Source organism: Globicephala melas, chromosome 13 (genome assembly GCF_963455315.2).
Source record: "Globicephala melas chromosome 13, mGloMel1.2, whole genome shotgun sequence".
NCBI lineage: Eukaryota > Metazoa > Chordata > Mammalia > Artiodactyla > Delphinidae > Globicephala > Globicephala melas.
Genome location: NC_083326.1, coordinates 19,922,907 through 19,937,073, shown reverse-complemented (window position 1 = coordinate 19,937,073; position 14,167 = coordinate 19,922,907). Strand labels below are relative to the sequence as shown.

Sequence of the window (14,167 nt, the reverse complement as noted above, 5' to 3'; positions counted from 1 at the left end):
ATCCGAAATGAAAATAAATAAGGAAACACAAGCTTTAAATGATACACTAAACAAGATGGACTTAATTGATATTTATAAGACATTCCATCCAAAAACAACAGAACACACATTTTTCTCAAGTGCTCATGGAACATTCTCCAGGATAGATCATATCTTTGGTCACAAATCAACCCTTGGTAAATTTAAGAAAATTGAAATTTTATCAAGTATCTTTTCTGACCACAACGCCATGAGACTAGATATCAATTACAGGAAAAGATCTGTAAAAATACAAACACATGGAGGCTAAACAATACACTACTTAATAATGAAGTGATCACTGAAGAAATCAAAGAGGAAATCAAAAAATACCTAGAAACAAATGACAATGGAGACACGATGACCCAAAACCTATGGGATGCAGCAAAAGCAGTTCTAAGGGGGAAGTTTATAGCAACAAGACAAGGTTGCCCACTCTCACCACTCTTATTCAACATAGTTTTGGAAATTTTAGTCACAGCAATCAGAGAAGAAAAGGAAATAAAAGGAATCCAAATCAGAAAAGGAGAAGTAAAGCTGTCACTGTTTGCAAATGACATGATACTATACATAGAGAATCCTAAGGATGCTACCAGAAAACTACTAGAGCTAATCAATGAAGTTGGTAAAGTAGCAGGATACAAAATCAATGCACAGAAATCTCTGGCATTCCTATACACTAATGACAAAAAATCTGAAAGTGAAATCAAGAAAACACTCCCATTTACCATTGCAACAAAAAGAATAAAATATCTAGGAATAAATCTTCCTAAGGAGACAAAAGACCTGTATGCAGAAAATTATAAGACACTGATGAAAGAAATTCAAGATGATACAAATAGATGGAGAGATATACCATGTTCTTGGATTGGAAGAATCAACATTGTGAAAATGACTCTACTACCCAAAGCAATCTACATATTCAATGCAATCCCTATCAAACTACCACTGGCATTTTTCACAGGACTAGAACAAAAAATTTCACAATTTGTATGGAAACACAAAAGACCCCGAATAGCCAAAGCAATCTTGAGAACGAAAAACGAAGCTGGAGGAATCAGGCTCCCTGACTTCAGACTATACTACAAAGCTACAGTAATCAAGACAGTATGGTACTGGCACAAAAACAGAAACATAGATCAATGGAACAGGATAGAAAACCCAGAGGTAAACTCACGCACATATGGTCACCTTATCTTTGATAAAGGAGGCAAGAATACACAGTGGAGAAAAGACAGCCTCTTCAATAAGTGGTACTGGGAAAACTGGACAAGTACATGTAAAATTATGAGATTAGAACATTCCCTAACACCATACACAAAAATAAGCTCAAAATGTATTAAAACCTAAATGTAAGGCCAGAAACTATCAAACTCTTAGAGGAAAACATAGGCAGAACACTATGACATAAATCACAGCAAGATCCTTTTTGACCTACTCCTAGAGAAATGGAAATAAAAACAAAAATAAACAAATGGGACTTAATGAAGCTTCAAAGCTTTTGCACAGCAAAGGAAACCATAAACAAGACGAAAAGACAACCCTCAGAATGGGAGAAAATATTTGTAAATGAAGCAACTGACAAAGATTAATCTCCAAAATTTACGTGCTGCTCATGCAGCTCAATAACAAAAAATCAAACAACCCAATCCAAAAATGGGCAGAAGACCTAAATAGACATTTCTCCAAAGAAGATATACAGATTGCCAACAAACACATGAAAGAATGCTCAACATCATTAATCGTTAGAGAAATGCAAATCAAAACTACAATGAGATATCATCTCACACCAGTCAGAATTGCCATCATCAAAAAATCTAGAAATAATAAATGCTGGAGAGGGTGTGCAGAAAAGGGAACCCTCTTGCACTGTTGGTGGGAATGTAAATTGATACAGCCACTGTGGAGAACAGTATGGAGGTTCCTTAAAAAACTACAAATAGAACTACCATATGACCCAGCAATCCCACTACTGGGCATATACCCTGAGAAAACCATAATTCAAAAAGAGCCATGTACCAAAATGTTCATTGCAGCTCTATTTATAATAGCCCGAAGATGGAAACAACCTAAGTGTCCATCATCGGAAGAATGGATAAAGAAGATGTGGCACATATATACAATGGAATATTACTCAGCCATATAAAGAAACGAAATTGAGTTATTTGTAGTGAGGTGGATGGATCTAGAGTCTGTCATACAGAGTGAAGTAAGTCAGAATGAGAAAGACAAATACCGTATGCTAACACATATATATGAAATCTAAGCAAAATAAAATGAATAACCTAGGGGTAAGACGGGAATAAAGACACAGACCTACTAGAGAATGGACTTGAGGATATGGGGAGGGGAAAGGGTAAGCTGTGACAAAGTGAGAGAGTGGCTTGGACATATATACACTACCAAACGTAAAATAGGTAGCTAGTGGGAAGCAGCCGCATAGCACACAGAGATCAGCTCTGTGGTTTGTGACCACCTAGAGGGGTGGTATAGGGAGGGTGGGAGGGAGGGAGACGCAAGAGGGAAGAGATATGGTAACATATGTATAACTGATTCACTTTGTTATAAAGCAGAAACCAACACACCATTGTAAAGCTATTATACTCCAATAAAGATGTTAAAAAAATAAATTAAATAATTTGGATAAAAAATAGTAAAGCATTTCTTTATTTACAGTAAAAATTTAACATCTACTTTTCTTTTTTCGAACTATTAAGTGCTATTGTTTTAAATTTTAAATAACACCACAGACTAAAAACAGCTAACATAAAAATATTTTATGCTTGCCACCTCAAGTCATGGGAATGCTACCAGATTGAAGGTCTATCTATCTATGTTCAAGCATAACTCCAAACAAAAAAATTAATACCTTAACTAATTACCTGAGAAAGAAAAGAAATAGGTTATGCACCTTGGTGGGGGGGAAGGATTAAAATCGGTTATTTTCCAGGAAATTCATTATCCCAGCTAACCTTAATTTTAAAAGTTGTTCATGCCGGCCGCCAGAATTGCACCTGCACGTTCTCTCGTTCTCTCTCTCTCTCTCTCTCTCTCTCCAACCCCTGCCCCTCCTCGCGACGTTGACTTAACACGCCTGCGCATTGTGCCTTGCGTGACCTCTAGGACTTACCCAGCAGGCAACGCTTCTGTCTCGGGTTAAAATGGCGGGTAGGCCTGCCGTTGCAGCATCAAGCAGGGTATTCGAAAATGGTGTTACAATGCTGCCGGGTTCAATAAACTGGGCTTAATGCGAGATGATACAATATATGAGAATGACGATGTAAAAGAAGCCATAAGAAGGCTTCCTGAGAACCTTTATAATGACAGGGTGTTTCGCATTAAGAGAGCCCTGGACCTGACCGTGAGGCAGCAGATCTTGCCTAAAGAGCAGTGGACAAAATATGAGGAGGATAAATTCTACCTTGAACCACATCTGAAAGAGGTTATTCGGGAAAGAAAAGAGAGAGAAGAATGGGCAAAAAAAAAATCATGTAGTCTAAATCTGGATGCAGCTATCGTAAAGTATTTTTATGAAGTTGGTTAAACCTGAAATGTACAATGTAGAACTATCTGGGCTGTAAATGTATTACTTTAAATAAATCTCTATTATAATTTTAAAAATAAATAAATAAAAGTTGTTCATTATAACTCTGATGAAATGAAGATTTCTTTCAAGTTTTTATTTTTAGTGTCGTATCCAAAACTGATTTTAGTATTTCATAGATTGTTGACATGCATGTAAAATATCCTGGTATTAAATGCTTGAGAAATGTACCCAAAATTGAATGTACCCAACAAATGGGGAAATCACAAAGAAAAATAAAACTCAAGATAAAAGATTTTAACCATTTGCTTTAAAAATACTGCAGAAATGGCAGAAGAAATAATTCAGTACCTAATATTGTGGAGAAAATATCCCAGAAAAATCAGGACTGAATTGAACTAGAGAAACCAAGACTTGACATATACACAAGAAAAAGTTAACTGAATTATACAAGCTACAGAGATTTGTAGCCTATTAAACCATGCTTCATATCTTAACTTGAAAATACTTAACTTGGGCAGCTGTTTGAAATAATGTTTTTGAAATTAATATGCAAATGTACTTGTCCTTGGGCACATCATATTTCTCCCCAACTCTGACCCTACTCGACTTCTTGTATTCTTTCAGGTTAGGCATTTTTATCTCTTCTATTACTCTGACAAGTCTTTATTTCAGCTATTATCTATAGCTCGGCTTTGTGATCCCCTTTCTCTCATTAGTTTATATAAGCTCACTTTGATCTTTCTTCTTTTTTTAAATGGAAGTTAATAATTAGTATCTCCTTGAATTACAAGGAAGATTAACAGGAAAATACATGGACGACCTACTATAGTGTCAAGAATAAATTTGGTGATTTTATCAGGGTGCTAATCTATGAACCAAGTTCTCAGCAATCTCATACCACAAATACTTAAGAGTCAGTGGGGATGCAGTCCCTCAGTGACTCAAGCTTGATTGAGACTCCACCATCTCATAACTACAGCATCTGGTTGCCTAAAAAAAGAAAGATAAAAGAATTATTCACAGGTCTTTTACTGCTTCTGGTCTGAAAAAATAGGCATATAACTTTTACTTATATTTCATTAAAAAAAATTAATCTCATAACCCTTCCCAGTTGTAGTAGGGTTATTGGTAAACCATGATATGTCTACCACAGTGGTCAAAAGATTTTAGTTCCTTTTTTACTCTCTTATGTCATATCCCAGTCACAGTCATTTCAGCTTACTAATTATCCAGAAGTTAGAGATAGTTAATGAAATCCTACAGAATTAAAGCTGGGCTTTTCTTAGAGCAGTTGGGTGGAAGGGAAGATACCATGATAACAATTACAGGTTTTGCTGCGTCTGGAATCACCAAGTGCCCACTTGGAATCTTCGCCTGTAATTTTTGCAGGTATCTCAACCTCAGTATTTCCAAACCTACCTTTGACATCCCCTACACAGGAAATCTCTCTTGAAATCCAATTAGCCATCAAGTTTTGTCAATTCTGTTTTCATATTATACATTGCTGCTGTTACTCATATTATCCCTTTCTGGGCACCGTGATTAATCTGAGTGCTGGGATGCACTGGAACCTTCAAGTGGGCAATAAACTGTTACAATAGATGGGAGAAACAGAACAACCATTTCAAAGTCCTGGAATTGCAGATGCTTTTTTAGCACTGATTAGAAAATTCAAATTATTTCATTGAAAACTAACATCATATTAACTAATGTTTAAAATAAAAATAAATATAAATGAAATATGAAGGTAGACATTGAGATGGGAAATGTAAGCGATACAGAGTTCCCAAGATATTTCAGCTAGAACTGTTCAAGAACTTAACACTTTTCTATTATTAATATCCTTGCTTCTGCATTTAAGTAAGTAGATAAGGTTTTAAATAGATTCACACAAATATAGAGTATCTTTTTTGAAATGAATGTTGAGGCAGTGTATACAACATAAAAAAAGTAAACTTCAAGGTGCAGTCCATAACCTTCCCCCAACCACCTATGTTACTACTCTATAAAGAATTATAAAGATGCTTATGGAATAAGGGGGACTGTTAAGAGGCATTCATTTTCTTTTCTTTCACAAATAATCAGTCAAATTAAAATAGAAAAAGGAAAATAATCTCTACTTCTTCTCTGGTAATATTACCACTCACAGCCCCAAGAGCCTCATTTTACTATTAGTTTCACACTGAGGTTTTATAAAATTTACTTTCTTCAAACATTTAGATCCCAGTATAAGAAGTTAGACATGCTTCCTTAAACTGATAAAGAGAAACATTTTATCTTATTTTTGAAGTAGTATTTTAGAAACCATGATTTTCAGAATTTTTTGAGCTTTGGAACTTCCTGATCATTGCAAAATGTGTCTTTTGATATATTATTTTGCCAAGCCTACTCAATGGTTTTCTGAAGACAGAGACATTATATTAATTGCCATCTGCTTTTCTCTATGAGAAGCTGGCTTAGTTGAGCTTAGTTTCAGCCTTCCACACGCCTTTCAGAATACATTGTATTTTTATAAGTTTTCACAGATGGAATAATTATCTTTATGTAACCAAGAAGAGGTCATAGAAAAGACAATTTCTAATTAGATTCAGTTACAAACTGTGTAAGTGCATAGATTATAATATTTTTCATCCCTTAAGTCATAATTAGTCTTCTTTGAAAACATAATTGTTTTGAGTCACACTGGGATCATTTTCAGCCTATATATGTCCATGCTATATCACATATTTCTTCAAGCATGACAATGTTTATTTGTCATAGTCACTTAGCATGCTTGGAAAAAATATAATGACATTCAAATCCTTTGAAAATACATGCAGAACATATACATTAGGGACAATGTATCCTACACTATGTTTGCAATAGTCATATATAAAATTTTTATATGTGCATGAAGTTTGCAGAAATCACAATAGCTGACTACTTCAAAGTTTAGAAATAAAGAAATCATTAGATCTTTATTACCCATGTATAGGTAGCTATTCTTATAGAGCTAGTTTAAAATACTTACATAACACATATAGCACAGGAAACTCTGCTCAATATTATGTAACAACCTACATGGGAAAATAATTTGAAATATATATATATATATGTATAACTGAATCACTTTGCTGTACACCTGAAATTATCACAACATTATTAATCAACTATACTCCAATATAAAATAAAAAGTTAAAAAAATAAAATTTTAATGTCATGGAAAAATTTTTTTAAAATAAATAAACTACATAGCACATACAATGTGTCAGATAATATTCTGGGTACATCAACTCATATAATCAAGATAACAACCTAAAGGGATAGGCCCTATTATCATCCTCATTTTTCATGTGACAAAACTGAGGCACCCAGAGGTTAAGCCAGTTGCCCAAAGTCACACAGCTATTGGTTGGTAGGGCCCCACAGGTGGCGCTCTTCACTCCATCAAGCAGCCTTTAGAACAGAATAACTTCAGTCAGTAAATAGTAAACTCTTGATCTTCATTATGGTGCTACATAACCTTAATCTATGTAAAATAGTTATATAATTCATTATAAAGCTCTGTGTATATATGTATTAATGAAATAAATATTAAAACTAAAAAATAGAAATACATATTAATTTTACTCCATTTATAATTCCTCAATTCACAGATAATTTCTATCTGCATTTGAGGGTATAGTCTTCCAGGCTTTCTTCTCTGAATTTGTCTACATTTATTTTCAAATTAATGGAATCATTTTCTGTGTATTTAATTTATTTCTTTCACCTAAAAAAGTGTAGCAGCATATTTGTTTCATTAAATGACTTTACAGCACAACATTTACAGCAACATAATAACTGAATAACATTATGTTAACATGAATTTTGAAATTTGTTTTTATTCAGTTGTTTCTTTGTCAACTCTGAGAGCAATTTTGTATATCTTCTCCAAATGATATATAGGGTATTCAGTGATTTTCCAGTGTTTTAAAATTATACAATGATAGAAAAATATAGACAAATACATATGGGTTTTACCTCCAGAAATAATATATTAGAATACCTTTTTAGGTGTTAGAAATAAAGCACTGTTTTATTTGTCCATGTTATATACTTTCACAAGAACATTAAAAGATTTCAAAAAAAGAAAGTATTTTCACAGCAGTCACACAAGAAAATAAGTGTGAGAAATAGCCTATGGACATGCAATGGCTAAATTAAAATTAGATTACAAAAATAATAAAGACATAATTAAGTTCTTTACATATTAATTGCATTGGCAACATGTAGTGAGGAATATAGTCCAAAAGTAGTTTAGGCCAATCTTCAGCTCAGAAGCATACCAAGATTTAGCCTTGAAAATATAAGAATAAATCATATTTTGGTAGCTTGTGGAAGGGGTATAAAAGGTAGAATATGAGACTTTTAAAAATGAGATTTTGCCAATGTGTATTTCATCAACTGGAATCTGTCTCTTCTCATTCTAGAATATTTTGCATGGTCAGGTTCAATCTTGTCAACACATAGCACTCCAAATATGGGGCTCATTAATCCACAGCCCTCCCCACTACTCCAGAACAGAGTTCACAACAGCCAGACCAGGAATGGAATGACTCCATATTTTAGGACACTACACACATAGTGAATGGGGAAGGCTGTAAGTTCAAAGAGGGCTTAGGAGATTCTCATACAGGTGTTCTGACACTATATTGCTTCATGTGTGGCATACTCTTTTAATTCCACAGTAAATACTCAAAATGTAAGTCTAACGAGAGTTTATAAATGGGACAAAGAAAAGGTCTTTAACATTCTAGATTTATTAATAAAGAACTAGCACATGGTTAATTATAATTTTTGGTTCAAAAATTGTCTTTCTTCCTTCTCACTTATATCTGCAAGCTATATCCACTCATTTCTTGTTGTATTCTTATTAGCAGTTCTAAGAAAGCCGTGTAAAAGCCTTTATTTATAATGTCACTCTAAGAGACTGCCAAGTTTCCCTTGATTTTTGAGATCACAAATAGGATTAAGTTTCTATATTTATCCCATCCACATTTCCCCAGCTCCAACTTTTATCTCCCCACACACAGCCACCAAATCCATCATTCTGACTTATTCTTTCCCTTTGTTTTTTTTTGTGACCCCAAGAATCTTTAGAGTAAGAGAGAAAATGACGGTCCAAAAGGAGATAATAGAAAATATTTTATTATATCTAGTTCAAGACTGGTCCAAATGTTAAAATGCAATTTATAGATCTTTATTCAACTTCAATAACATGAACTATCAGCAAAAGATGTCATACACAGTGTTAGATATATATGCATTTTCTTTCTTCCATTCAGTAAAGCACAATATATATTGTACACTCCATGCCCTTAAAATTAGATTTCCAGTCCTACCTCTATTTGGTACTATGCAGGTCACTTAAAATTTCTGAATAGATTCTCTAGGGCCCATTTCAGACATACTAACTGATAACAGTTTTCCTTATTAGCCTGAACTCAGCCCTGAATATTTCTCAGTCTGGCACTGCTGACAGCTGTCAACACTCTTCAATCAGAAGTGGACTATTATTTGAAACGTTTTTCCCTTCCCCTGAAATGTATGACCATTATAGAATATTTGGAATATGCAAGAGTGTAAACGAAGTCACAATAGATCATCATTTGGGCATGCTTACTGCCACCGTTTCATTCCTCTATTTTTATATTGAGGTTCAAATGAAAGGGTATTCATATCTGTTTTGTTATGATACAGGAATATGAAATAGTGATAGTTTAATTTTTAAATATTTCAATCATACACTTAAACTGAAAAAAAATAACATATGGTAGAAAAATTACCCAGGTTTAATGAATATTATGATTTGACACCTTTAGATTATTTTAGAGGGAGGAAAATGTGACAGATACTTCTAAACTTCAAACCAGTTTCTCTTTCTCCTATCATGTTAATTACCATAATAAATTTTGTGTGTTGTTTTTCTTTTCCTAAGCTTATTTTACAAAATCAACTTATGAGAATAGTCTCATATGGCATCATCTTACAACTCTGAAACATTTTTATCTGGTATCACGTGGTGCCCTAATTTGAACTTTTTTTATATACATTTTTTCTAGTTAATCCAATTGACATTTGCCTCTAAGTGGATAAATTTTTCTAGGTGTAAAGCAGTAAAAAAGAAGCTCTTAGTTTATAGATTAAGCTCACTTTTAAATATACTAAATTTGGACAAATTATCTCCACAATGATTGTCCAGATTTTCAGCTTCATTAACATTGTATAGGAGTTCTATTTTCTGTATATTTTCATCAATGGCTGGTACTAAAATATTTAATAATTTTGGTCCATCATAGTGATTTTAAAAATGAAAAATAAATCATTTTTATTTTTGTTGTTGTTGAATATATATGTTTTAAACACAAGTGAAGAATAAAAAAATAGCTGTGCAAATACTTATTAACCAATTTCAAGGATATTAATTACCAGTATGACCACAAAGAAACTTTTATAACTAACAAAATTAACAATATTTTCTCTTTATCATCTAATAACCAACTTATATTAAATATTACAGATTCATAAAAATGTAAAGATAAAAATAGGCTTATACATATCAAGATCTAGATAATATCTCCATTTTACACTTGTTTTGTGTCTTAAACATCTTTTAATCTAGTATATTATCTTCTTTAAAACCCCTCACTTTTTTTCTCAAACTACTGACATGAAGAAACTATATCAGTTTTTTGATAGACAAATGCTATTTAAAATTCATTGTGTATACGATCTCACACATAGTGTGATAAATGCAAATTCAGTGTCAGTATATCTGGAGTAGCTCAAGATTCAGCATTTTTAATAAGATGCTGCTGTTCCACAGATCACAAGGTGGGTAGAAAATCCATAGAAAGATTAACAATTTGGACTTTGGTTATTTTGGTTTCATTTTTTGGACATACTTATACTTCTGTAAGACCATCATCACAATCAAGATAATGAACATAGCCATCACCCCCAAATTTTCTCTTGTGACCCTTGGTAATACCTTCTTCCTACTCCTCTCCATCTCTATTCTCTCTCAAGAACTTATCTGTTTTCTGTCACTGTAATAGCTTTGAATTTTCTAGAATTACATATAAATGGAAACATGCAATCTGAACTACTTTTTGTCAAGCTTCTTTCACTCAGCATAACTATTGGAGATGTCACTTTGTGCATCAATAGTTCATTTCTTTTTACTACTGAGCATTATTACACCACATGGACATACCACACTTTGTTAATACATTAACTTGTTGGTGGGTATTTGATTTGTATCCAGTTTGGGCTATTATAAATAAAGTTGCTTTAAACATTCTTGTAAACGTCTTTGTATGGGCAAATAATTTTATTTCTCTGGGGCAAATATCTGATAACAGAATGGCTGGATCATACGGTCAGCCTATGTTTAAGTTTTTAACAAACTCCGCATCTGTTTTCTACAATGGTTGTGCCGGGTTCCATTCCCACCAGCAGTGCATGAAAAGAAACTATATTCCATTTGGTGCAGCAATCTATAGTCTTAATTATTTTATGTTGATTGATGGTACTTTTAACATTTTTTATACGTCAGTGATTTTTTTTGTCCTATTGGCATTTCAATAGAGGAGACCAGTGTTACCTACTCCACGATTATAACTGTCTACTTCTCCTTAGCGCTGTTGATATTTATTTCATGTATTCTAAAGCTCTGATATTAACTTCAGTCACATAGGACTGTTAGGCCTTTTTGATCAATTTACTTTTTTATCTTTATAAATGTACTTATTATGGCAGGTAATACTTCTTGTCTTGAGGTCTTGTTTCTGAGATATTAATACAGCATTTCAGCTAACTTATGATTATTATTTTATGGTATATCTTTTCTCATCCTTGTCCTTACAACCTATCTGTGTATTTATAATTAAATGATTTCTTTAGTACATAGTTGGGTTAAGTTTTTAAATCCAAAACTGACAAACAGTGCATATTAGTTGTTGTGTTTTATTAGTCTCTTTTTAATGCAGTGATTCATTTGGTTAAATTTGCTATACACTCTTGAGTTTACTTCTTTCCCCTTATTCTCCTGTTTATTATTGTACTAATAGAAGGTAATTTTTGGAATCTTTTTTCCCTTTCTTAGTCACTTAATATGGCCTTTTGTTTGTTTTCAGTGAGTGCTCTAGTGATTTCGATGTGCATCCTTCACTTCTCACAGCAGTCTACTTGAATAATTGCTATATCACTTTATCTATAATGTAAGAAGCTGACCACCAGATAGTTTAATTTCCCACATCCCATTATTTGTGCCATTATATTCTGCATGTTATATATCCCATAATATTGTTATTAATTTATAAATAGTAAAGTATTTTAAAAATATTAATAAAAAAGCCTTTTATATTTATCTATATATTTAATATTGCCTTCTAATTTCATTACTTTATGTTGGTTCATATGTCCTTCATTCTGAAGAGTTTCTACTTAATATTTTTATAGTGCAATTGTGCTATTGATTAATTCTTCTAATTTGCTTTATATTACTCTTGTTTTGAAGGATATGTAATTACATGTTAAAAGTTTTTGTCTCAGAACTTTATGCATGTCATTCTATTGCCATCAGTCTTACATTATTTCTGATGAACATTTAATGGATATTCTTATTATTTCCCTTTTTCCTCTGGTTAGTGTTTAATATTTTCTCTTTATATTTTATTTTTAGTAATTTTACAATAACATGATTTTTGTTTGTTTTGTTTTATTCTTGCTTAGTGTTTGTTGAGTGTCTTTTTGGGTGGGATATTGTTCTGCATGTTTGAAAAACCATTGGCCACTATTATTTTCTCTTCTTTCTTTTTGGGGTTCCAGTTATATATATATATGTTATACTATTTGAGATTGTCCCATAATTATTGAAATTCTCTCTATTTTAAAAAATTATTTTTTCTACTGTCAATGTTATCTTTCTACTTTAATTTGAATTATTTCCATAAAGCAATCTTTAAGCCAATGACATTTTCTTCTGTAATGTTCAATCTTTTGATAAAACAATTTTGGATTTCAGATATTATATCATTCAGTTCTAGGAGTTTCATTTTTTGAGTTTTTCTTTTTTTGCTGTGTTTCATCACATGGTCACTGAAATATTTGATTTAGACAATTGTCATCAATAACTGGTAAAACTTTAAAAGAAAGGGTGACTAGGAAATTCATAATAAATGATTCAAATGACAGTGATGAATGAATGAATTCTTAATGAATCTTAGGAACAAGAACAACAACTTCAGGACAGGAAACAAAATGTGACAAAACTAAGTATTTTGTGCCTCCAGATATCATGGAATATGAAATATACAGCATCAGCTATGAGTATTGTTGACAAATATTTAAAATTGCATCTAATCAAGACTCTACTAATTTAAAGGGAATAAAGAACTATATTAAACCACACTATGGGCATGCAGTCAGAAAAGTCCATAATGTGGGAAACTCGATAGGATCAATGACCTTGTTTGTTCAAGACATAAATGGAAAGAAAAATTAAATTTAGAGTCATGAATCTTGTGGATTAACTGAGACTTAACGAATGTCTCAACAAACTGCATTGTGTGGACATAGCTGAATCCTGACTCAAAGATGTCTAAAGAATTTTAATTTGAGTATTGGTTGGATATTTGATTATATTGAAGACTTACTCTTAATTTTTAGTATTCAATTTTATCTTTAAAAAGGTCATATAGCATTTGTGCCCAAGTGTGTTTGTGTGTGTGTGTGTGTGTGTAATGAATGGTTAAAATGATAATGACATTTAAAATTTGTTTTAATATCAGGAAGTGGATATGTATACAGATTAAACAAGACTGACCGTGTTTTGATAATTTTGAACCTAAGTAATGGTATATAGGTGTTCATTATACTCTGTTTAGATGTATGAAGATACCATAATATAAAGTTAACATAGATGTTATTTACCCAACATTTTAAGCATAATTCATATCACTGTTAGTGATAGTTTTACAAATGTATATAAAATATCTTCTCATAAAGAAAACTGTACTTGTTCCAAATGTCTTCATTATTCACTAGCTATCAAAATATATATTTTAGCTATTTCTAAGCAACAGACATAAGAATTTCAAATATTTAACATAGGGTGAAGTTCATCTTTAATTTTCACCTCAGCTGAATTTCTTCATGACTTTCATTAAGTAAACTTATAACAAAGAATACATCTGCTTGAAAGAATTACAGCGGGACCACAGGATCCCCGTTTATGACAATGTGTTCTTTCTTAATTAGGTGTTTTTAACAACTCTTCCTAACGAGCCAAAGACCTAAAAAACCTGTCAGGGACAATCAAAAATATGTGGAGAAAATTCAAAACAAGGTCATATGAAAAACTCCTAGCAGAAAGAGATTCTATGACTTTTCTGCTGATTATGGCATTGTAGATTGGACAAAATTATTTTTCTTTATTAATCCCAAACAAACAAATCCAATTTGGTTATAAGGAGGCTCTATATAGATGTGGAAATTGCAAAGTTATTCAGTTTCATATAAGAGTGAGAATTACCAATCATATCATGGAGAGCTGGTATGATCAGTATCAGGTTAATG

General features: G+C 32.3%; 1 protein-coding gene and 1 pseudogene across 3 annotated transcripts in view; both read left to right on the top strand.

Annotated features, from left to right (window-relative positions):
* The window catches only part of CDH19 (cadherin 19), an 86,731-nt gene that overhangs the window by 15,209 nt on the left and 57,355 nt on the right, over window positions 1-14,167 (top strand). The window lies entirely within an intron of this gene.
* LOC115859322 (cytochrome b-c1 complex subunit 7 pseudogene) lies at window positions 3,180-3,570 on the top strand (annotated as a pseudogene).